Source organism: Pteropus alecto, unplaced genomic scaffold (assembly GCF_000325575.1).
Source record: "Pteropus alecto unplaced genomic scaffold, ASM32557v1 scaffold3, whole genome shotgun sequence".
NCBI lineage: Eukaryota > Metazoa > Chordata > Mammalia > Chiroptera > Pteropodidae > Pteropus > Pteropus alecto.
In genome coordinates this window covers 2,204,860-2,229,595 of record NW_006442484.1, presented here as the reverse complement: position 1 = coordinate 2,229,595, position 24,736 = coordinate 2,204,860, and positions in this window count along the sequence as shown.

Genomic DNA, 24,736 nt, shown 5'->3' with positions numbered 1-24,736 from the left:
TGTGTGTGTGTGTGTGTGTGTGTGTGTTAGTGGAATGAAGTGGTTGAGAGTAGCCAGTTTTTAATGCACTCTTAGAGGCATGATGATATTCTTTAAACAATGGTGAATCACAGAAGCAGTGTAACCAGAATAAATAAAAGATCACATGATCAAATTTGTATTTCAGCAAATTTATGTACAAAACCTTTAAAGTGCTGAATTGTGCTACAGTCTATAATGATTTTATTGTTTCTTTTCTTTTCCTATTTTGAAATAAACAACAAAAAATCTAACCATCTCTTAACTTTCTTTTACTTTAATAAAATGTCTTGTTCTCTCCCTTTGCCTGTGTACTACAGAATTAGATTTGCCATTTCCTCCACCTGAAATAACCTAGTACTCTTTTCTTCTTTGAAGAGGCAACTTTCAATGAAGATTAAAAAATAACAAATCAAAAAAAAAAACACAAAAAACCTGTTTTTTATACTGAAGCTTTATACTAGCTTTGTGAATTTTATCTTAATTTCTTCACCTGTACAATGATGACAAATAATATTCACCTTGCAGTGTTATAAAATTAAATAAGATAAGTCATGAAAAATACCTATACCCATCTTTAGTACCTGGCAAATAGTAGTGACCTCTTTCATTCATTCATCATTCTCTATATCACAAATGCTCTTCTGACTTCCCCAGACTACAAATTCTCCCTTTTCTGAGCACATAGAACATGCTCCGACGGAATCACAAATTTGGCTCTTTTGTATATTTTCTTGAGTATTTGTTGAACCTTCCATGTATATAGTTTTTAATTTCCTAAAGAGCTTATTTTACATATATTCATAAAGCTTTGCATGTTTTCTCCTTGAAGGGTCATTCACACCTACCTTACAAAAAATAGATTTGCTCTTTTTATTTCTCTACACAGATAAATGTATAAAGAGATAAAAATAGAGTAATGGATAGATTATAGGTAAGTAATTACATATTTAGTAGGTAGATAGTTTATTTAAAATATGTATATAATGATTGCTTTTTGCAAAGCACTGTTAAACACTTAATATATATAAATGTATCTATTAGTTTATTAATTGCCTTTTATTATCTGAGGGATTAGGTACACATCAGCTAATTCATCATATGGAATGATGGCAGCCAGTGTTTAATACTAAAATTGATTTTACATTCTAACAATGACGCAATGCCTAAACTCAATGAGTATATCTTGAGCACTAACAGTGGTATTTTCTGTGAAATTTTCACAATATTCCAAGGAGGATATTATTTATCAACTTGTACAGATTTGTGAAATTGTGGATTAAAGAAGGAAATGGTCAACTCTTCTCCCATGACTTTTTACCTCTGTTCTCCCATCAGAGTGGTAAGTCCTGAACCAGTTTAGTCTGATTGCAAAGAGGAGGCTCATGTCTCTGCAGGATTGTGTGAACCAAAGAAGAACACATGGATGGAAGGCACTGGGTTATTGACAAGCTGAGAACACAAGTGAGACAGTTTTCTGAGTGTTCGGCATCATATGATTTCACTTAACATCCTGGGCTTGCTTGATATTGGAAATAAAGAGTATACATTTAGTTTAGGAGGTTTTTATATAATATCTTTTATTTACTTAATTCAGGATTATCATTAGAGCAAGGCATGGGCACAGTTGAAGCAAGGAAAATGCTTCTGAGAAATAAAGTAACATGTGGGCAGTTAGATTTGTGAAACCTCTTATAGTCGAAATCTCAGTTGGTTGGAATTTCAGAAAATGACAAAGAAACACAATGAGGAATTATTTATTATTAGATAAGAGTTCTTGGCAAAGCCCTCCTGTTAGCCCATGAGTAATATTTGTTGAATTTATATAAAAGGCAAGGATACATGCAACTTCTGGGTTTATTTGTGTGTGTTGGGAGAGACTAGGGTCATGGGAGGGAGTTGAAATAAACAAGCAAATAAAACAAAACAAAATTATATAACCTCAAGCAATTTGGACTCAGAAGAATCAAGATTCAAATTCTAATTCTCTTGCTTTCTAGTTCTGACTTTGGGTTATTTATTTATTTATTTAACTTCATACTAATGTTTGACACTTGGGAATGAGTAGAACGATTTATAATTTAAAAGATTATGGGTATTCAATGGCATGAATATGTAAAATACCTTGCACGGTATGTGCAGACCACATGTTCTTAAGAATTGTCCTTGTTTCTTCCTCCCTATGCCCTCTGTCCAGAAACATGGGTATCAGCTTGATGACCAACTTTACTTAGAAATGCTCACCTCACATAGAAGCTGAACCAGCTTTGAGGCATCAGTAGGTGGAGGCCTCAGGAATCATATTTGGTGGTGATAGCATGATAAAGATTATGCTAATAGCATCTCAAATTTGGGCAGAGAACTTTGGCTTCCACAGAATTGTGAACTCAAGTGCTCCTGGCTCATTTGGAGGGAGAGAAGTGAGTGGGTGGAAGTAGTGAGGCTTTCTATGTTCATTTGTTAAAATGACTTTTTAATGATGGCACAAACTGTTTCCACACCTTAGATACACAACAGAAACAGAAATATAAATAAATCACATTTTTAAGCTCTTGGCACAAAATCGGTAAATGTACTAGAACTACTTAAAACATGAGAAAAATTATGTAAAATTTACATTTAAATATGCTCACTGATTTTTCATTTTCATACAATTAGTTAACTAAAGAACAAAGTTTCCCAAAAGTCAGAAGACACCTTTTATAAATGTGAATTTCATTTTTCTAATTACATTTTTCTAATAATTGCAATTTAAATAAATCCCAAATTAGTAATTAGTGTTAGATGGACTTAATGTATTCTAAAATGTTAAAGTGATTTCCAAAAAGTTTGGAACAGAAAAAAAAATCATTCCTCTCTGTTACTTTAAGGCATTATATTGGACCATTTATCCATGTGTTACAAATAAAAATTGCTTAAATTATGTCGATATTATTCAAGTCCTGCTCTATTTCTATCAAATTAAAGAAAGAGTACTGACTTTAACTACCTTCATAAACACCTTGACTTAGATTAAAATTTCATACTGTATCTTGTCAGTAATTCTTGTCAGCCTTAATCATGTAGCTTCAATTTGAAACCAATGACACCAACCTCATCTTCTTTTTTTCTCAAGTAGTGCTTGACATTAACACAACACTCTTCTTATACTATTTCAGTGCTTCTTAGATTTTAATTCAATAATTCGTTTTGATCACAATGGTATCTTTTTCCTTGCAGAATGGCCTAGAATAACCCCAACTCAGATGTATAATCCATATGAAGAAATACCTGGGATTAAGAGAATTTCTTCCATTTTGTAGGAAATCAAGGATACTTGTACATACTGAAGTCAAAGCAACATCCTTCTAATAACCACTTATATTAGTAGTGGGTAAATGGGGAGAAGAGGGAAATCAATTTAGAGTAAATTATTTATGTCTTTAATCTTCTCTTTCTTCCCCTGTAAAATGGTAATATTCATGTCTACCTTAAAATTTCTTGGTGAATATTGACATGTGGTTTTTAATGCCAAAGATACAGTTTGGATGACAATAGATATACAATATATTTTGGTTTAATTCTCTTTCCATGATGGCCTAAGAAACACTGACTTGTTTGCCAAGAGAAGGGTTCAGGCTGTAGAGGGGAACATAAACAAACATTATTTTACCTGGATGTAAATTGTTAAGATGATTACAAAGCAGAAAAGAATAAAGTTATGAACATTCTTTTTTCAGAATCAGAAATACAGCTAAAAATGTTAAAATAATAAAATGTTAGCTAACATTTAAGTTTATGTTTTTTGGTAGTTGACTTTTTTTGTTTTTTTTTTTTTAGCAATTTAGAAAGGAATTGTGCTAAATAAATCACATCCATTTTTAACCTATCTCAAGACATGAAATCAATATTTTCCACTAATCCAAGGAAGCACATATTTGAAAACCACTGAATTAAGGAGTGTGGTTGGCTTTTAAAATATCCAGGTGCTCACAGCTATTCTGGATACCTTATCTTTTATAGGATCAGACAAATTCCTTGCTCTGGCAAATTTCTTCATACCAGCTCCTGCCTCAGGAGGACAAGTTTGAATGATATGGTAAATCGACAGCTGACCCATGCCATTTAGGATAAAAAATGAAGTTTCGACTAAAATAAAAAGAATGATGTAGATGTGGGTTTACTTGACTGAAATTATTGAAGGAGACTGAGGACACTTTCAATCATAATGGAAATACTTCAATAAGAGCTCAGCCTTCTATTGTGGCTATTTTAAGACCAGTGCATGGAACATAGCAGGGTCTTTCAATAAACACTAACTATTCTGAATCACTGGAGTCAAAGTCAGAGGAGGATAAGCTGTAAGAGGAATGATGAGGATCCAATGAGCTGCTTGCACAGGCTTCCTTAAACAATTGTAGCCACAGTAAAGGTGGCCTTTTCATCTCTGAAGTCAGGATTAGGGAATCTACTTCAGGAAGATCCCATCACTTTTTTAGGGCTAATCTAATTAAGTCATATCAACTCAGGACAATCTCCCTTTTGTAATGTCAATTGTGTCATACCACATAACCTCCTCATAAGAGAGACTATCAGAGCATCTTGACAAACCCTAGAGAAAATACAGGGTGTGTAGCCCATAGAGCAGTAATCACGGTTACTCTTTTAGAATTCTGCCTACCACATGTGGAACACCTAGGATTACTTTAAGTAGATGCTGTCAACCTCATCTTTATGAGGCACTTATAGAACTAGGAATAGAAAGTGGAGTTGGTAACTGTCTCTGTGCTAGCTACATAAAAATTACTGATTTATTTTTTTTAAAGGTAAAGCACTTTTGTTTTTATTGTTTTTGTAATATGAGCTTCAGAAATATTTTAAAGCATTACAAAATTCTTGAGAATCTTCAGAATATATAAAAAAGCAAGCAAACAAAAATCAGTTCTCAAAGTTATTAGGGATACTCATGAAAAAAAGGCAAAAGGAGGAAACAAAACAAGTACTTGCTGCTAATAATGCAATTTCATGCAGGTGAGAGTCATTTGTAGATATATAAAAGAGTGTTACATGTACACAGACAGGAGTAGTTGAAAATATTCAAAACACACGTGAACACACAGCAATGAGGAGTCTGACTCCATATTTTGATGTGTGACTGCTGATGGCTTTTAAGTATCACTTCTTTGTCTTATTCCTTACATCTGGACAAGTTGATAAGGGCATCCACCTGGAAGCCCTCTCCTTTGGTGCCATGAAAGATTCTAACTACATTAGTCCCTATCTTCACATAAAAATCCTGACACTGGCCCCACCCCCTAATTACAGTAAGGACCCACTCTCCTTTCCTTTCACTCTCAAACTATTTTGGAACTGTTTGAGAGGTCTATCTTGCTCTCTGCAGACACCTCATTATTTAAGTAATAAACCTTTCATAGCTTCTTGGTATGTGTATGGTGCCATCGGTCTTGATAAACTTTGCATTTCCAGGATGACCACAATATATGCATATGCAACTAAAATTTATGTGATCAACTATTCTATCCTAGAAAAAAACATTTTTCAGTCAAATCATTGTAAGATATGTCTTTTTTTAACCTAAAAAGCCCTCTTTTCATCTCTCCTTCTCTCATTAATCTTACAACATGATATTACCCAATTTTTAAAAAATATTTCTCCCGATCCTATCAGATCTCAGAAGGTAAGCAGGGTCAGGCCTGGTTAGTACTTAGGTGGGAGACCACATAGGAAGACCAGATGCTGTAAGTGTAAAAAATAAAAAAAAAATAAAAATAAGAGATTGTAAGCTGACAAGTTCCTTGCAATCTGTGAGGTCAATCAAGGGTTGCCTTGCCTAAATTTTTTTTTTTTTAATTAAAATGAAAAAAATAAAAAATAAAAAATACTTCTCAAAGAAACCAATGATACAAATTAACATTATAGGATAACATAATTTTAATTACATTGATTAGGCAAACTTTAAAAAGTGAGGTAGAATCTAGTTGGTATAAACTATGGACATGGTCACACAATACTAGTTGAATTTACATAGCTGCAAATGTTCTGGGACATAGTTTAGAAATATGCATTAAAAATCCTAGGAAGATAAGCTGATGCTGTGTTTCAGGTCTGAAACAAAGGTAGGAACAAAACACACAACAAGCCACAAAAAACAAAGTAGAAGAGAGTGCTATCTCCACTTCATCCTCTGCCAATATGCATATTTTATTGTCCAGTGGTTTCTCACCTGAAGCCCTTACAGTGAAGCTGGGCTGTGTCTCCAGTTATCCTCCTAATGGTCAGATTTAGGGATTCAAGTGGAGTCAGATCATCTCCCTATGCCCCTCAAGACCAGATAGCTTCTGTACCCTAATATGACTCCAGTAGCTTCAAGCAGTTCCTTCCTTTTTTCCATAATAGAAAGTTGAGAAGATAGGGGGATAAGTAAAAGCAGGGTTCACCTCATCTCGGGAAAGTATTAAAATTATAAAACAAATTATAAAACCTCCTGAAGTCTAGCTAATCATAATACTCAAATCTCAGAGTATAAAGAAAAAAACACATCCAAACTAGTAAGGGGTAAAACACAAAGCAGGTTGGTCTCACATCGAGGTGTGGTGGTTGAGTACCAGGAGGGAGAGTATGGATGCAGAGACCCCCTGAAGGAATGAGGAATCTTAGTCTCACACAGGGGCACTTTAGCCTAGACTTCCAAAGAGTAAAGACCCACAATCAACTAATGTGGTCCGTGCACAGTCTGAGAAGACTTTTGGTGGTGGGCCACAAGATCTGCCCCAAGATAAAGTATTTCTTGAACAAGTCTTATGTGTCTGCAGGCCTAGAGCAGGTAGTAGCTAACATCACTGCAAACTGAAACTTTTACAGGGTGCCACAGAGACAGCACTGGCACAAAACCTGACACTGTATTAACTAGAGGAAATCTTCTCACTATACCCCAGTGACTCCTTGTTTCCTCGCATCACCCAACTCACATACCACTCAAAGGCTCTTCCAGCTATGGATTCTTATGGGCAGATGGCAGGTGGCCTCAAGCCTTGAGGTGAACTGGTTCTTTTGCTAAGCTGCCCCAGGCTTGGTACTGGGGATAACTGAGCCTCAGCTTGCAGCATTGTTTCTCCCACTTGCCTTTAGATCCAGGATAGGCAGCAACCATCTGCGGATCGCACTGTAGCTCTCACCAAGTAAACCCAAGCAATCAAAAGCAATGGCTGACATTGGCCTACTCAAGAGCTCCTCCCAAGGAGTCATAGAAGCAAAACCAGCAGGCTGGCATTAGACCACAACAGAGCAACTCCTGACTAACCTCACAAGAGGTACACACAAAGGGTGGTCTCAACAAGTACATGAGTCTGCTGGGGCAAATTCCATTCTGAAGAGTCAATCCCCACACAGCATCTCATACCATGTGAGTATGGCCAATTTCCTAGCCAGTCAATCTAAGAGTCAATATCATCCACTGATATGCTTGCTAACAGAAGTAAAGCCTTAGCTACACACAACCAACACAAAGAAATGTACAGATACTGTGGCACAGGTGATTAGGGAGAAAGTGTCACTGGACTTCACAAAACACCGAGAACATAAGTCCACCTGACCAAAGCTGGGATATGTAACAGATCTTCCTAACACATAGAAATGAACACAGAGAAGCAGCTATAATGAGAAAACAAATAAATGTTTTGCAAATAAAACAAGAGAAGAAAACTCAGAAAAAAAAATGTAAACAAAATGGAGGCAAACAACATACCAGAGACAGAGTTCAAAACAATGGTTGTAAGGATATTTAATGAACTTAGGGGGAGAATAAATGATCTAAGTGAGAATTGCAACAGATAGTGAGAGACTTTCTTGAGATTGAAAGACGCACGCAGACTGAAAGTAAAGGGATAAAAAAAGATATTTCACACAAATGGAAAGAAGAAATAAATCTGGGTTGGCAATACTTATATCAGACAAAATAGATTTTAAAACGAAGGATATAATAAGAGACAAAGGAGGACATTAAATAATAATGAAGTACTCAATACAACAAGTGGACATAACCCTAGTAAACATATACATACCCAACACAGGAACATTACATATATAAAGCAATTATTGACCAAACATAAAGGAGACATTGACAGTAATATACTCATAGTAGAAGACTTTAACACACCATTGACATTGATGGACAGATCTTCCAGAGAAAAAAATCAACGAGGAAATAGCAGCCTGAAATGACACACTAGAACCCATGAATTTAATTTATACTTTCAGGGTGCTTCACTCCAAAGCAGCAAAATATGCATTCTTCTCAAGTGCACACAAAACATTTCAGGATAGACCACATGTTAGGGCACAGAACAAATTTCAATAAATTTAAGAGGATTGAAATTATATTGTGAGTCTTCTTCAACCATAATGGTATAAAACTAGAACTCAACTATAAAAAATAAATAAATAAATAACTGAAAAATACATAAAGATGTGTAGGCTAAATAACATGCTACTAAAGAATGAGTAGGTTAACAATGAGATCAGTGAAGAAATCAAAAGATATCTAAAGACAAATGAAAATGAAAACACAACAATTCAAAAACTATGAGACACAGTAAAAGCAGTCCTAAGAGGGAAATTCATAGCAATATAGGTCTACCTCAAGAAACATGAAACATTTCAAATAGACAATTTAACCTTACACTTAAACAAACTAGAAAATGAGCAGCAAACAAAATCCAAAGTGAGTAGAAGAAAGGAAGTGATACAGATCAGAGAGAAAATAAATAAGATAGAGTCTAGATAAACAACACAAAAGATCAATGAAACCCAGAGTTGGTCCTTTAAAATGATAAAGAAATCGATAAATCTTTAACCAGACTCATCAAGAAAATGAGAGAGGCTCCAAATAAATAAAAACAGAAATGAAAGAAAAGAAGCAACTACAGACTCCGCAAAAACAAAGATTCTAAGAAAATACTATAAACAATTATACACCAACAAATTGGACAATCTGGAAGAAGTGGATATGTTCTTAGAAACATGCAATCTCTTAACACCGAATTAAGGAGAAATAGAAAATCCTAACCTACAGATTACCAACAACAACAACAACAACAACAACAAAAAACTCTCAAAAAATAGAAATCCTGAACCAGATGGCTTCATGGGTAAATTTTTCTAAACATTCAAAGAAGATTTAACACCTATTCTTCTCATACTATTCCAAAAAATCAAGAGAAGAGATCGCTTCCTAACTCTTTTTACAAAGCTACTATTACTCTGATTCCAAAATCAGACAAAGTCAGTAGAAAAAAAAAATTAAAAAAGAAAAAGACCAATATTCCTGATTAACTTTGAAGCAAAAAATCCTCAACAAAATATTAGCAAACCAATTTAGCAATATATTAAAAAATATCATGTACAATGTTCAAGTTGGAGTCATTCCTGGGATGCAAAGTTGATTCACTATCTGCAAATCAATCAATGTGATACATCGCATTAACAAAATGAAAGATATAAATCATATAATCTTATCAATAGATAGAAAAAACATTCAACAAAATCTAGCATTCATTTATGCTTAAAAAAAAATTTCATCAAAGTGAGAATAGAGGGAAAATACTTCAACATAATAAAGATCATATATTACCAATCCACAGCTAACATCTTATTTGATGAGGAAAGCCTAAAAGCATTTTCCTTAAGACTAGAAACAAGACAAAAATGCCCACTTTCACCACTTCTATTCAATGTGGTATTGGAAGTCCTAGCTACAGAAAGCAGACAAGAAATAGAAATAAAAGGCATTCTAATTGGGAAGAAAGAAGTAAAATTGTCATTATTTGCAGATGACATGATGCTATATAAAGAGAGAATCCTAAAGAGTCCACCAAAAACTGTTAGAACTCATCAATTAATTCAGTAAAATAGCAGGATACAAAATTCACATTCAGAAGTCAGTTGCATTTTTACAAGCCAGTGATAAACTATCAGAAAGAGAAATTAAGAAAACAGTTCCATTTACAATTGCATCAAAACAATAAAATACCTAGGAATCAAATTAATCAAGGAGGTAAAAGACCTGTTCTCAGAAAATTATAAGCCATTGAAAAAAAAAATTGAAGAAGATACGAATAAATGAAAATATATACTATGCTTTTGGATAAGAAGAATCAACATTGTTAAATCTGTATTTAATGCAATCCCTACCAAAATATCAATGGTATTTTTCAGAGACCTAGAAGAAATACTTCTAAAATTTATATGGAATCATCAAAGATCCCAAATAGCCACAGCAATCTTGAGAAAGAACAAAGTAGGAGGTATCATACTACCTGATATCAAACTACATTACAAGGCTATAGTACTCAAAACAGCATGGTACTAGCATAAAAACAGGTACATTAATCAGTGGGACAGAACAGAGAACTTAATGATAAGTCAAAATCTATAAGGTCATTTAATCTACAAGAAAGGAGGTGAGAATATACAATGTGGTAAAGACAATCTCTTCTATAAATTGTGTTGGAAATAATGGATGGAAACACAAAAACATGAAACAACCGTCTTCTTACAAGGTACACAAAAATAAACTCAAAATAGATCAAAGACTTAAAATTAAGAACTGAAATTCTAAACTTTCTAGAAGAAAACATAAGCAATAAACTTTGATAATGCTATTAGTAATATTTTTTTTCTGGTGTTTCTCCTTGAGCAAGAGAGACAAAAGAAAAAAAATAAATGGAACTACATTAAACTAAAAAGTTTTACACAGCAGAACACTCAGAAAACTGTCTCACTTGTGTTCTCAGCTTGTCAATAACCCAGTGCCTTCCATCTACTGAATAAGAGAAGATATTAGCCTCTGATATGTTTGATAAGGGTTAATATCCAAAATTTATAAAGAACTCATACAACTCAACAACAGCAACAACAAACAATCCAATTAAAATATGGGCAGAAGACCTGAATAGGTACTTTTCCAATGAGGAAATACAGATGGCCCATAAATATATAAAATGATACTCAAGATAACTGATCTTCAGAGAAATTCAGATTAAAACCACAATGAGATATCACCTTAAACCTGTCAGAATGTTTATCCTTAATACATCAAAAAACAAGTGTTGTAGAGGATGTGGAGAAAAGGGAACCCTTGTGCACTCTTGGGGGAATTGCAAATCTATAAAGCCATTATAGAAACACTTTGCAGGTTCCTCAAAAAAATTAAAAATAATACTACTGTTTGACCCAGCAATTATGCTTCTGGGTATTTATCCAAAGAAAATCAAAACAATAATTCACAAAGGTCTATGCATCCCTATGTTCTATGTTCATGGCAGCACTATCTACAATAGCCAAGATATGGAAGCAACCTAAATGCCCATCAACAGATGAATGGATAAAGAAGTTATGGTTCATATATACAATGGAATATTACTCATACATAAAAAATGAAATCCTACCATTTGCAATGACATGGATGGACCTAGAGGTTATTGTGCTAAGTGAAATAAGTCAGATAGAGAAGGATAAATGTCATATGATTTCATTTATATGTGGAATCTTGGGAACAAATGGAATAAATTAAAGGAAAACAGACTTAATTTACAGAGGACAATCTGGTGACTGCTAGAGAGGATGGAGTTTAGGAGGCTGGATGAAAAAGGTGAAAGGATGAAGAAGTGCAAATTAATAGTTAACGATAGTCACAGAATGTAGAGTTAGACCTAGAGGGGTTTAGAGTGATTGAAGGGATCACTTCAGAAATTATATAAATGTCTTACCAATGTAGTGTAAAACTGAAACTAATATAGAAAAATCCTAAACAATGCATAGTGCTGTGTCTTAGAAATTTCAAATTTATGAATTTAAAGTGAGGTAATATTACTTAACTTCTCTGTGTTCTTAAGAAAAAAAGAATAAAAAAGTAAAGTGAAATAATAATAAGAGGAAATATGTAATGATATGAAAAACTTATGCTATTAATTAATTATGTATGCATATAGTTAGATATTTGTTAATCAGTAAGTTATAGAAGTTAATACTAATAGAAACAGAATTGAGAATCGATATGTGAACTTAGTCTTCCATTCATAATGGAGGTTTATATCTTCATTTTTCTCCAAATACATATTCTCAGTGAAAAAAAATACAACAAAATTATTCTCAGGAAAATCTTCTAATAGATAAATGCAAATATTTTAAAATTTATAAATCAGTTATTAGTTTAATATATTGGAAGCCTAAAAAATGTGGAATTAACTTGGCCTCTTCTTATATTTGAGCAGTTTGACTAGAATTATGTTTACAATACGGTATATTATAAAGTAAATAAGAAAATTTTAATTTAGGATTAAATATTCACATTTGGCCAGGGGCTATTATTTTATTCAATGTAGATCCAGAGGTATATATGCTGTGTGTATGTGTGTGTTCCTTATATACTTAGTCAACAAATAGTTTCTTATCGCCTACTGTATAGCTGTTACTACGTGAGGCACATGGCATTTCTAGAAAAAAAAATCTGTAAAACTAATGCACAAAATGTCAACACTGGATAATTTAATTATGTATTTTTATTTTTTTTTTGTTCTGCTAAATTTATTTTATAGTTTATGAATTAGTGGTTCATTGTGTGTGCTTCATAGACTCTTTGTATTCCCCAAGACAATTTTAGGGGTCTGCAAGGTCAAAATTATTTTTATAATAAAACTGAGATTTTATTTGTCTTTTTCAGTGTGTTGACTTTTGTACTGGCAGTGCAAAAGTGACAGTGGGCAAAGCTGATGGGCCTTAGCACAAACAAGGAAGAGACAACAAACTCAGTACTAGTTGTCACTGTATTCTTTACCACCATGCACTCACAGAAAAAATGAAATGCTAATTTTACTTGATAATATTCTAGATCAAAAAGTAAAAATTAATTATGACTCAGGGCACATCCTTTTAATATTTTCCATGCAAAAAATAGGACACATAAAGCATTTCTGCTGCATATTGAAATGCAATGGTTGCCTCAAGCAAGTATGTGATTGATATGCAAGCTAAAATTGCTTCTTTTGTCATGGAATTCAGTTTTTACTTGAAGGAATAAATGAGATACAAATGATGGTTATTCAGCCTTTGGTATTTGGTAGACATTTTGATTAAATGAACAAAATGAGCTTGACACCTTGAGAACAATAATTACAAATATTCTGTCAATAATAAATCTCAAGTTTTCAAATAATAATTAAATTTTAGAAAACATACATTGGCTGACATAAATATGACAGCTTCACAATATTGAAAATTTCTCTGATGAGACTGACGATGTCATTAATTGTGATTTTTTGATATTGAATACTGTCCAAGTTTGGAGGATCTGCATAAATTAGTAAATTGTTATATTGTAAGCCAAATCACAATATTAAAAATCATGGTTGGACAAAAGATTTACTCAAAATGCAGGATAAACTGATTAATTTTAGTCTAACGGAGTTCAAAGTTTCTTTTAAAAAGTTTTTTTTAAAATACTACATTATAAAGACTTTTAAGACAGTGCCATTTGTTGAGTTCTAATGTAGTATCAAAGAAGGTTATCCACAATGATCTGAAATATCTAGTCAAATAAATTCTGTTTCACAACAACATATCTATGTGGACTAAATTTTCTTTACACATGTAGATAAAAATAACATGTCACTCAACTGAATGTAACTATGGGAATCATATTCTTTTGTTAGAATATAGCTGTATCCATTAAAGAGATATAAAGTGTCAGCCAATGGCACACACTTCACTAAATTATTCCTTGAAAAATATGGTTATTTTAATGAAAATATTACTAATTATATATGTATATATATATATACATATATATGTTTGCTATTACTTTTAAATAAATACATACATATATATGTTTGCTATTACTTTTAAATAAATATAATAAATGATTTTTTAAATTTATATTTCTCATAAAAATATTGAGAGCTATAACTCATATAAACACTTTTTAGTGTCCTCAATGAAATTTAAAGAATGTATAAGGGCCTCGAGAGAAAAAAAATACTTTACTAAATAAGAAATAAAGAATATGATAAAAGTCATCTATAAATCTTCTAAATCTCTTTTATAAAACTTTCTATTACAAAGACCTGGATGTAGTATCTCTTCATGGCTCTTCTTATCATACATATATAAAAAAATTGGATGTGCTTTTACATTACTATATCAACTAAATTATTAGCTTTTTGAGAACAAAGTTCATACTTAACTCCTAAATCAACAGTGTGTTTAACAGTACATGGCACTGTGTCTAGCCTGAAGGGTTTGTTCATTGAGAATTTTTTAATTCAATTAAACTTGATTTCTATTTTTCAGACATTTTTATTATTTAATATTTTACAGACACAGTCCCAGAGAATAAGTTCACAGTGAAGAAAGACTCACTTTATCATTAAAAGTTAACTCTTTTTTGAAATATTGTTAAAGAGAAAGTTTATGTACCCAGGCTATCTATTCAGCAAGTATTTATTTGAATTAATGACAACACTGCAGGGTTTGTTGTTTTTTGTATCTCTCTGGCACAATTCTATAACTCAAAGAGAGCCATCTTTCTATCAGCCCTTGCCTATGAGGCTCCATTGCAAAAACCGTCCAGTTGTCAATGCTATTATATCAACATGACTCATAAATTACCTGTGTGCACACACAGTGATTGAAATATAAGTACATGGTATCTTGCAGTCCTTGGCACTGTAAGATAAGGCACAGTTGGGAATATGTCTTCATTTGAGTTCAAGTCTATGAGGAATTAAGGTCAGCAGATTGGTGTCCTTATTTTATATCTGAGCTCAAATAGGAAAAAAAATGATAAATGTAATGTAATAATTTACTTGCTTTCTGCTTTGTCTATAATTTTGTCAGTAAAATAGGATGATCTTAGGGCCTCATTACAATGGTGGCCACTTTCTAAAGTTTCAGGAGTTCAAAAAAACACACATAGCAAAAAGGGAGGGAACCTTCATTTTATTCATCAGTAGATATTTGTCAAGTATCTCTTCTGCACACAACCCTGTTTTAAGTATTTTAGAAAACATAAAAAATAGTAAATATAATGATGATTTCATACATACATACATGTTTCATACATATGTATATAAATTACCCATGTACATTTCTATACATAGCAATATCTGCAACTATATTTATTTTTATATTTATACATCTAAGTATTTATCTTTATTTTTATATATTTCTTTAAAATATTAATTTATTGCTGTTGGTATCTAACAAAAATCTTTTCACACAATGTTTGATAAGAAAATACTGTTTGATAAAACAAAAGAAAACAAAAGTACTGCATACATGAAATATTCTCTATAATAGATAAAATAATGGTTCCCCAAAGATGTCCATATCCAAATCCTAGGAATTTGTGAATATATTACCTTACATGTCAATAGAAATTTGGCAAATGTACCTAAAATTAGGACCTCGAGATAAGATTATTGTGGATTACCCAGGTGTGATCAATTTAATCACTGTATCTTAAAGGTACAGAAATTTTCCTGGCTATGGTCAAAGAAAACTGTGAAGACAGAGAAAAATCAAAAATTGATTGGCTTTGAAGATGGAAGAAGTGGGGTATATGAGCCAAGGAATCCAGGCAGCCTCTAGAATCTGGAAATGGCAAAAAGTTTATTTTCCTCTAGAGCCTCCAGAAAGGAGTGAAATTCTGCTTATATCTTGATTTTAGCCCAGTGAGACCTGTGTTATACTTCTCCAGGAAGATAAGACAATAAATTGTCATTTTAAGTGACTGTATTTATGGTAATTTGTTACAGTACCAATAGTTAACTAATATACCTTCATTCTTGGCAGTTTACGTGAACTCTTTTATACCCTGTCCCTAAACAACGTGATCCTGGCAAATGTATCCATTAGCGTGTATTTCTATCCTCCAATCACCACAAACATATCTTAATAAATTTCTCCTTGATCATCTCATGCTTGAATCATACCTTTGTTATTTTAACCCTTTTCCAAGTTTAGCAACACACTAGGTATTTGATAAGTGTCTATAATTTAGTGAACACTTGCATTTCCAATAACATAATGGCAATTCCTTAAGGACAGATGTTTGAAATATTATCTTATATCCAAAGAAGAAATTACATGAACATTAGGAAGATTACAAAGTTAAAACACAAATTACAACTATAGGGGAGAAACAGAATTTGAAAAGAGAAAAATGTGATCTTTGTATTTATAGAGCATCTTTATTGAAGTTACTCTAAGTGCCTTACTAGTAATAAGTAGCAGACATAGAAAACTATTAACATTTCAAGAGGACAAATGTCATATAGATTTCAGCTTACTATTGTAACTGCCTAGGAATTTGAAGAAACCTTTAAGCATTTGCCTCACTTAAGTAGTATGATCACTAGCCTAATGAGCACTTGTAAATAATGTCAATGTTCTACGTTATTGATATAACATAGTTATTTTATTAGATTATGATAACATGTCAAAACATCTTGAATTTCGTCTGTCCAAGGAGCTCAGCTTACCAGTCTTTTTCAGTTTCTGCAAAGCTTGTTGACACTCTAAAGCTGACAAAGTCCAGAGTTTTTACATCATATTTAAGCCTATTAATACTTCCTGAGCTGGTCTTCATTATGAGAGAGATAGATTTTGAAAATGAAGAATGTTCAGGGGTGATATTCAAGAATAGGACTCTATCGAGCACTACAACAAGCTAGGCACACTGATTAGAGTAGTCCTTGAATGGATAGTTATCTTCGAAGATGCATATTTCGTACAGGATATTTGTTTTGTGGTAGATTTGGGCTCTTTTGTGTCTTTTCTCAATAATAAATAAGTATGTTCCTTTTGCTTACAGACCATGTATTTACTTAATATATATATATTTTTTTATCTCGGAGATTGTCTAAATAGTACCTTAGATATAGGAAATAATCAGTAGATACTTGTTACATGATTGAGTTTGTTTAGCCTGTACAAGATTTTCTCCATATACAATTTAAGAAAGTTACTGTTGTGAGACTGACATGTTTATATGTCCATTTTTTCATTATGTCCTTCATAGGGAGAAAGTGCATGGAAGATACAGTCTTTGTGTTAGTGAATTGGAATAAAGTTTTATCAAGGAGAAATGTGTTTCTGATTACATTCAGCACAGTCTAATTAAGAGAAGAATCAACTGCTTTGTTGAGTAACATGTAAGACTTCACACACTAACATACTGGGTAAACTTTAGTGATTGTTTTAACTGCTGAATCCCACATTTATAAACAAACTCAATAAAACCTGAAAGAACGATTTGATAGCACCAGCAAAAGGAAGTATTTGTGGTGACCATTGTCTGAAGATGAAACTTGCAATAATCTACATACAACTCAGGTTAACATCAATTTTGTATTGTGTTCATGTGTAATCCCGGGGAGAAGAAAATGTTTATTATCTTGAAGTAACGTAAAAGGGATAACACACGGTTTACAAAGGAAACAGCTGGAATGTGCTCTAATCTGCAAGTTCTGATTTCCTTAGGTATGAAACATGCATAAAAAATTAAACCTCAATGAACAATTTGTTTATTTTCTGTTCCTGACATGATTCATCCCTGCCATAGAAGCAGTCCTGGCTTGAGAGAAAGGGGGGGTTGCCTTTAAATAATAAATAATTTAGAGGACCTAGCTCTTATAAATTTAATATTAATTTGACTTCACCATGGTCATTATCAGAATTATAAATATTTTCTCCCATTCAGCCCTCATTTGTCAATGCCACTTGACCTCCCCCACTCCTCCCCCTTAACTGTGACAGGAGAAATGATAGCATCAACTTTGGGGAAAGACATCAAATAAAACTAAGTACTCATGCATTTATGGATTAGCATAGAAAAGCAAGAGTACATTCATAAGGGATAAATAATGCATCAGAAAGTTGTTCTGGCTAAGGCCGTGCCACCTTCAACGAGCCCGATCTCGTCTGATCTTGGAACCTAAGCAGGGATGGGCCTATTTAGTATCTGGATGGGAGACCACCTAGGAATAGCAGGTTCTGTAGGCATTAAAAAAAAAAAATTGTTTTGTAGTTTCTTGGTTATGTGTAGATAATGTGAACTAGTGGTCCTGCATGGACTTCCCAATATGTTTATAAGAAGAGAATGTCCTTTAAAATTTTACATTATATTTTTCAATATGTTTGTATAAATTATATATTAACAAAGAGATATTTTTTCCACCAGTGTAATTTTCTATCAATGACATTGTTTTGTAAATTGAATATTACTATGTGCTCGACACAGTTTAAGCAAAAGAAAACTAAACACTCCTAAATCCTTAAGAAACTAAAAGCTTATATGTCATCTCATGAAATGTTAAGATGGCTACTATTTTTTAATTAATTAATTTATTTAATTAGTTTCAAGTATATAGTACATTGGTTAGACATTTATATAATTTATTAAATGATCCCCCTAATTGCAACTTCTCCTTTATGGTTTTTCACCTAGTCAATATATTAATGCTAACTGCATTCCCTATGCCATGCTCCCCATGCCCATGACCAACTACGAATTTGTATTTCTTTAGGCCTTCACTCCATTCTCCCAGTCCCCCAAGCCCTCTTCCCCTCTATCCGACACCAAATTGTCCACTATATTTGTGAGTCTGTTTTTCATTAGTTTGTTCTTTTTGTTGCTTAGATTCCACATATACATAAAATCATATGGTATTTATCTTTGTCTGATTTATTTAACTCAGCATAATAAAGTCTAGGTTCATCTATGTTGTTGTAAATGGTAGGATTTCATTTTATTTTTTTATGGCTGAGTAATATTCCTTTATGTATATGAAGCATAACGTCTTTATCCAATTGTCTGTTGATGGGCATTTAGGTTGCTTCCATATCTTGGCTGTTGTAAACTGTTCTGCCATAAATTTGGGGGTGCATAGATCTTTATGAATTATTGTTTTGTTTTTCTTTGGATGAATACCAAGAAGTGCAATTGCTGGGTTAAAAAGTAGATCCACTTTTAATTTTTTGAGAAACCTCCAGCTTGTTTTCCATAGCGGCTGTACCAATTTGCAATCCCACCAGCAATATATGAGGTTTCCCTTCTCTCTGCACCCTCGCCAATACTTGTTGTTTTTTGATTTATTGATGATAGCCATTCTGACAGCTGTGAGATAATATCTCATTGTGGTTTTAATTTACATTTTTCTGATGATTGGTGACCTTGAGTATCTTTTCATGTGTCTATTGGCCGTCCGTATTTCCTCTTTGGAGAAATATTTGTTCAGGACTTCTGTCCATTTTTTAATTGCATTGTTTTTTTTGTTGTTGTTGTTGAGTTGCATGAGTCCTTTATATATTTTGGATATTAACCTCTTATCAGATATATCATTAGTAAATTTCTTCTCCCAAACAGTTGGTTGTCTTTTTGTTTTGTTGATGGTTTCCTTTGCTGTACTAAAACTTTTTAGTTTGATGTAGTCCCATTTGTTTATGTTGTCTTTTGTTTCCCTTGCCTGGGAAAATATATCCAAAAATAAATTACTGTTATTAATATCAGAGAGTTTACTGCCTACGTTTTCTTCTAGGAGTTTGTTTTATGGTTTCGGGTCTTATATTCAACTTTAATCTATTTTGAGTCTATTCTTGTATATGGTGTAAGAAGGTGGTCCAGCTTCTTTTTTTTGCATGTATCTGTCCAATTTTCCCAACATCATTTATTGTTCTGCCATAAATTTTGGGGAGAATAGATCTTGACAAATTATCTTCATCCCATTGTATATTCTTGCCTCCTTTGTTATAGAAGTAAATGAGTGCATAGGCGTGGATTTATTTCTGGACTCTATTCTTTTCCGTTGGTCAATGTATCTGTTTTTATGCCAGTACCATGCTTTTTTGAATACGATAGCCTTGTAGTATAGTTTGATATTAGGTAGTGTGATAGCTCCAACTTTGTTCTTCTTTTTCAAGATTGCAAAGGCTATTTGGGGTCATTTATGGTTCTATATAAGTCTTAGGATTATTTATTCTAGCTCTCTGAAAAATGCCATTGATATTTTGATAGGGCTTACATTGAATCTATAGATTACTTTGGGTAGTACGGCCATTTTAATGATGTCGATTCTTCCTACTCATGAACACGGTATATGCTTCCATTTATTTGTATCTTTTTCGATTTTTTTCAATGACATGATTTTCTGAGAACAAGGCTTTTACTTCCTTGGTTAATTTGATTCCCAGGTATTTTATAGTTTTCAATAGAATTGTAAATGGGATTGTTTTCTTAATTTCTCTTTCTGAAATTTCATCATTGGTGTATAAAAATGCCACTGACTTCTGAATATTTATTTCGTAACCTACTACTTTACTGAATTCATTGATCAGTTCCAACAGTTTTTGGGTGGAATCTTTAGGGTTTCTCTATACAGTATCATGTCAACAGCAAATAAGGAGAGTTTTATTTTTTCCTTTCCAATTAGGATATCTTTTATTTATCTTTCTTATCTTATTGCTGTGGCTACGACTTACGATATATTGTTTAAGAGGAGTGGTGAAAGTGCGAATCCTTGTCTTGTTCTTGATCTTAAGAAAAATGCTTTTAGCCTTTCCCCATTATGATGTTAGCTGTAGGTTTGTCATATATAGCCTTTTTATGTTGAGATATGTTCCCTCTATTCCCACTTTGCTGAGTTTTTATCATAAATGAATGCTGGATTTTGTTGAACAATTTTTCTGCATCTATTGATATGATGATATAGTATTTATTTTTTGATTTGTTAATGTGGTACATCACATTAATTGATTTGTGGATATTTTACCAACCTACCATCCCAGGAATAAATCCAACTTGAACATGGTGTGTGATATTTTTCATGTGTTGCTGAATTCCATTTGCTAATATTTTGTTGAGGATTTTTGCATCAGTGTTCATAAGAGCAATCAGTCTATAGTATTTTTTGTTTTGTTTTGTTTTGTTTTTGTACTGTGATTGTCTGGTTTTGGAATCAAGGTAATGGTGGCCTCATAAAAGGAGTTATGGAGTGTTCCCTCTTCTTGAATTTTTAGAATAGTTTGAGTTGAATAGGTGTTAATTCCTCTTTTAATGTTTGGTAAAATTCGCCCATGAAGCCATCTGGTCCAGGACTTTTTTTTTTATGGGAGGATTTTGAATACTGATTCTGTTTCATTGGTGGTAATTGGTTGGCTCACATTTTCTGTTTCTTCTTGACTCAGTCTTGGAAGATTGTATGTTTCTAGGAATGTGCCTATTTCTTCCAGGTTGTCCAATATATTGGTATATAATTGAACATAGTATTTTCTTGTGACCCTTTGCATTTCTGTGGAGTCCATGGTTATTTCTCTCCTTTCATTTCTGATTTTATTTATTTGAGTCCTCTCTCTTTTTTTCCTTGATGAGTTTGGCTAAGGGTCTGTCAATTTTGTTTATTCGTTCAAAGAACCAGTTCTTGGTTTCATTAATCTTTTGTATTGTTTTCCTAGACTCTATTTCATTTATTTCTGCTCTGATTTTTATTATACCTTTTCTTTTATTCACTTTGGGCTTTGTTTGTTGTTCTTTTTCTAGTTCTTTTAAGTGTAAGTTTAGATTGCTTATTTGAGCTTTTTCTTGTTTCTTGAGGCAGGCCTCTATTGCTATGAATTTCCCTCTTGGTACTGTTTTTCCTGTGTCCCATAGATTTTAAGTTGTATTTTCATTTTCATTTGTCTCTAGGTATCCTTTGATTTCTTCCTTGATTTCATTAATAACTCATTCATTGTTTAGTAGCATGTTATTTACCCTCCATGTATTTGTATGTTTTCTAGTTTTTTTCTTATAGTTGATTTCTAGTTTCATACTATTGTGATCAGAAAAGACGATTGATATGATTTCGATCTTCTTAAATGTATTGAGACTTTTTTGTGTCCTAACATGTGTATCCTGGAAAATGTTCCAAATACACTTGAGAAGAATGTATATTTTGCTGCTTTGAGGTAAAATGCTCTGAAAATATCTATTAAATCCCTCTGGTCTAGCGTGTCTTTTAGGCCTGTTGTTTCCTTGTTAATTCTTTTCCTGGAAGATATGTCCATTGGTGTCAATGGGGTGTTAACATCTACTATGAGTGTATTACTGTTGATCTCTCTTTTTATGTCAGTCGATAATTGCTTTATATATGTAGGTACTGTTATGTTGAGTGCATATATATTTACCAGGGTTATGTCCTCTTGATTTATCGATCCCTTTATCATCATGTAATGCCCTTTTTTTGGTCTCTTATTGTAGCCTTTGTTTTAAAGTTTATTTTATCTTTTTATCTCATATAAGTATCACTACCCAGGCTTTTTTTTTTTTTTCCCCGTTTGTGTGAAATACCTTTTTTCTCCCTTTACTTTTAGTCTGTGAGTGTCATTTGATCCAAAATGAGTCTTTTGTAGACTGCATATGTATGGTCTTGTTTTTTATCCATTCGGCTACTCTATGTCTTTTGATTGGAGCATTTAATCTATTTATATTTAAAGTGATTACTAATAGGTACATAGTTATTGCCATTTTATTATTTGTATTTGTTATTTCTATTTTCTTTTTTACTCCTTCTCTTTTTACAGAAGTCTCTTTACCATTTCTTGTAATACTGGCTTGTTGGTGATGAATTACTTAAGCTTTTCCCTGTCTGGGAAACTTTATCTCACCTTCCATTTTAATGGAAAGCCTTGTTGTTTAGAGTATTAGTTGTTGTAGATTCTTGTTTTTCATAACTTTGAGTATTTCTTACCAGTCTCTTCTGGCCTGTAAAGTTTCCTTTGGAAAATCAGCAGACATTCTTATGGCAGTACTCTTGTAAGTAACTATTTGCCTTTCTCTTGCTGCTTATGAGATTCTCTCTTTTTCTTTTACTTTTGGTATTTTGTTTATGATGTTTCTTGGTGCAAGTCTGTTTGAATTCCTCTTGTTTGGGACTCTTTATGCTTCCTAAACTTGTATGTTTGTTTCCTTTGCCAAGTTAGGGAATTTTTCTGTCATATTTCTTTAAATAGATTCTCAATCCCTTGCTCTCTCTCTTCCCCTTCAGGTACTCCTATGATCTGGATATTGTTACACCTCTTGTTGTCCTGGAAGTCTCTTAAACTATCCTCATTTTTAAAAATTCTCTTTTTCTTCTTTATGTTGTTTTGATTGGGTGTATTCTGCTACCTTGTCTTCCAGTATGCTGATTCGATCTTCTGCTTCATCCAATCTACTGTTGAATTTTTCTAGTGTATTCTTCATTTCAGTTATTGTATTCTTTATTCCTGTCTGGTTCTTTTTTTATGATTTCTATGTTCTTTTTTATGCTTACTATCTCTCTGTTGATGTTCTGATTGAGCTCATCCATTCTCCCCATAAGTTTGTTGAGCATCCTTATAGCCATTAATTTGAACTCTGTCTCTGGTAGATTGCTTGCCTCCATTTAATTTAGCTTATTTTCTGGAGTTTTCTCCTGTTGTTTCCTTTGTGGCATGTTTCTTTGTTTTCTCATTTTATTAGCCTCTCTGTGTTTGTTTCTATGTATCAGGAATATTTGTTTCATCTCTCAGCCTTGGCAAGATGGCCTAATGTGGAAAGTTTTCTGTGTGGCCCAGTGGTGCACTCTAACTGATCCCCTGTGTCAGGGGCTCTGGACATGATCTTTGTGTGGATTGTTAGTGATCTTCTGTTGTTGTCAAGCCTTTATTGCTGTTAGTATATCAGTGGATGTGGTTAATCTCAGGCTGACTTATTGTGGGATTTGGCTGTACCCACAGGGTAAGAGTTGCTGTGGGGGGGCTGACCCCACTAGATGGGCTTTGCCCTAGCAGTCTTGTGTACTCGTTGTGACTATCCTTTGTGTGTACCACTAATAGGGCTAGTCAGTAGTTGCTCTGTTGTGTTCTGGTGCCAGCCTCCAGATATATTGGTTTTGTGGCCCCTTGGGAGAGGATTCCCCATAGGCTAAGGTCAGCCACTGCTTTCAATTGCTCAGGGCTACCTGGTGGGAATTGCATAAAGTGATATGTAGATGGTTGTTGCCTATGCTGGATCTATAAGTAAGTGGAAGAGACAGCACTGTAGGCAGCAGTCCAGTTATACCCCATCCCTGACCTATGATAGTTTAGCAGAGGGACCAGTGCTCCTCAAGGCATGACATTGCCTGTCAGTTGCCTGTAAGTCTCTGACACTGGATGAGCCTCTGGGAGATATGCATGTTGGGTGGCACAGGAACTCCAGGACTCCTTGGTCTACTGAGTAAATGTCCCCCTGCCACTGCAGTGTCAGTTTGCATGCTAGCTTTGTCTCTGTGGCTCTCTGTACAAGTTTTCAATCATAGCAAGGTCAGTTGCTGCCTACCTTGGGCTTGAATGCGCCACTTCAGGGCAAGGGCAGCTCCCTATTGATGTACAGCAGCCACTTTGTGTACTGGATTGAGCAGGAGCTCAGAGAGTCAAGGGCCATCAGGCCAGTGCAGACCCCTGTAATCCTTTCAAGAGATATTACGGCTCATACAGGCAGCAGTAGTTTGCCCACAACTGTTTTTCCCGGAAATCTCCACAGATTCACAGACACCAAAATATCTTCTTGAGATTAGATTATTTCACTTAGCATCATATCCTCAAGTTTTATTCATGTTGTTGCATGTATAAGAATTTCTTCCTTTTTAAGAATGAATAAAATCCCACTATATGTATATGCATTTTG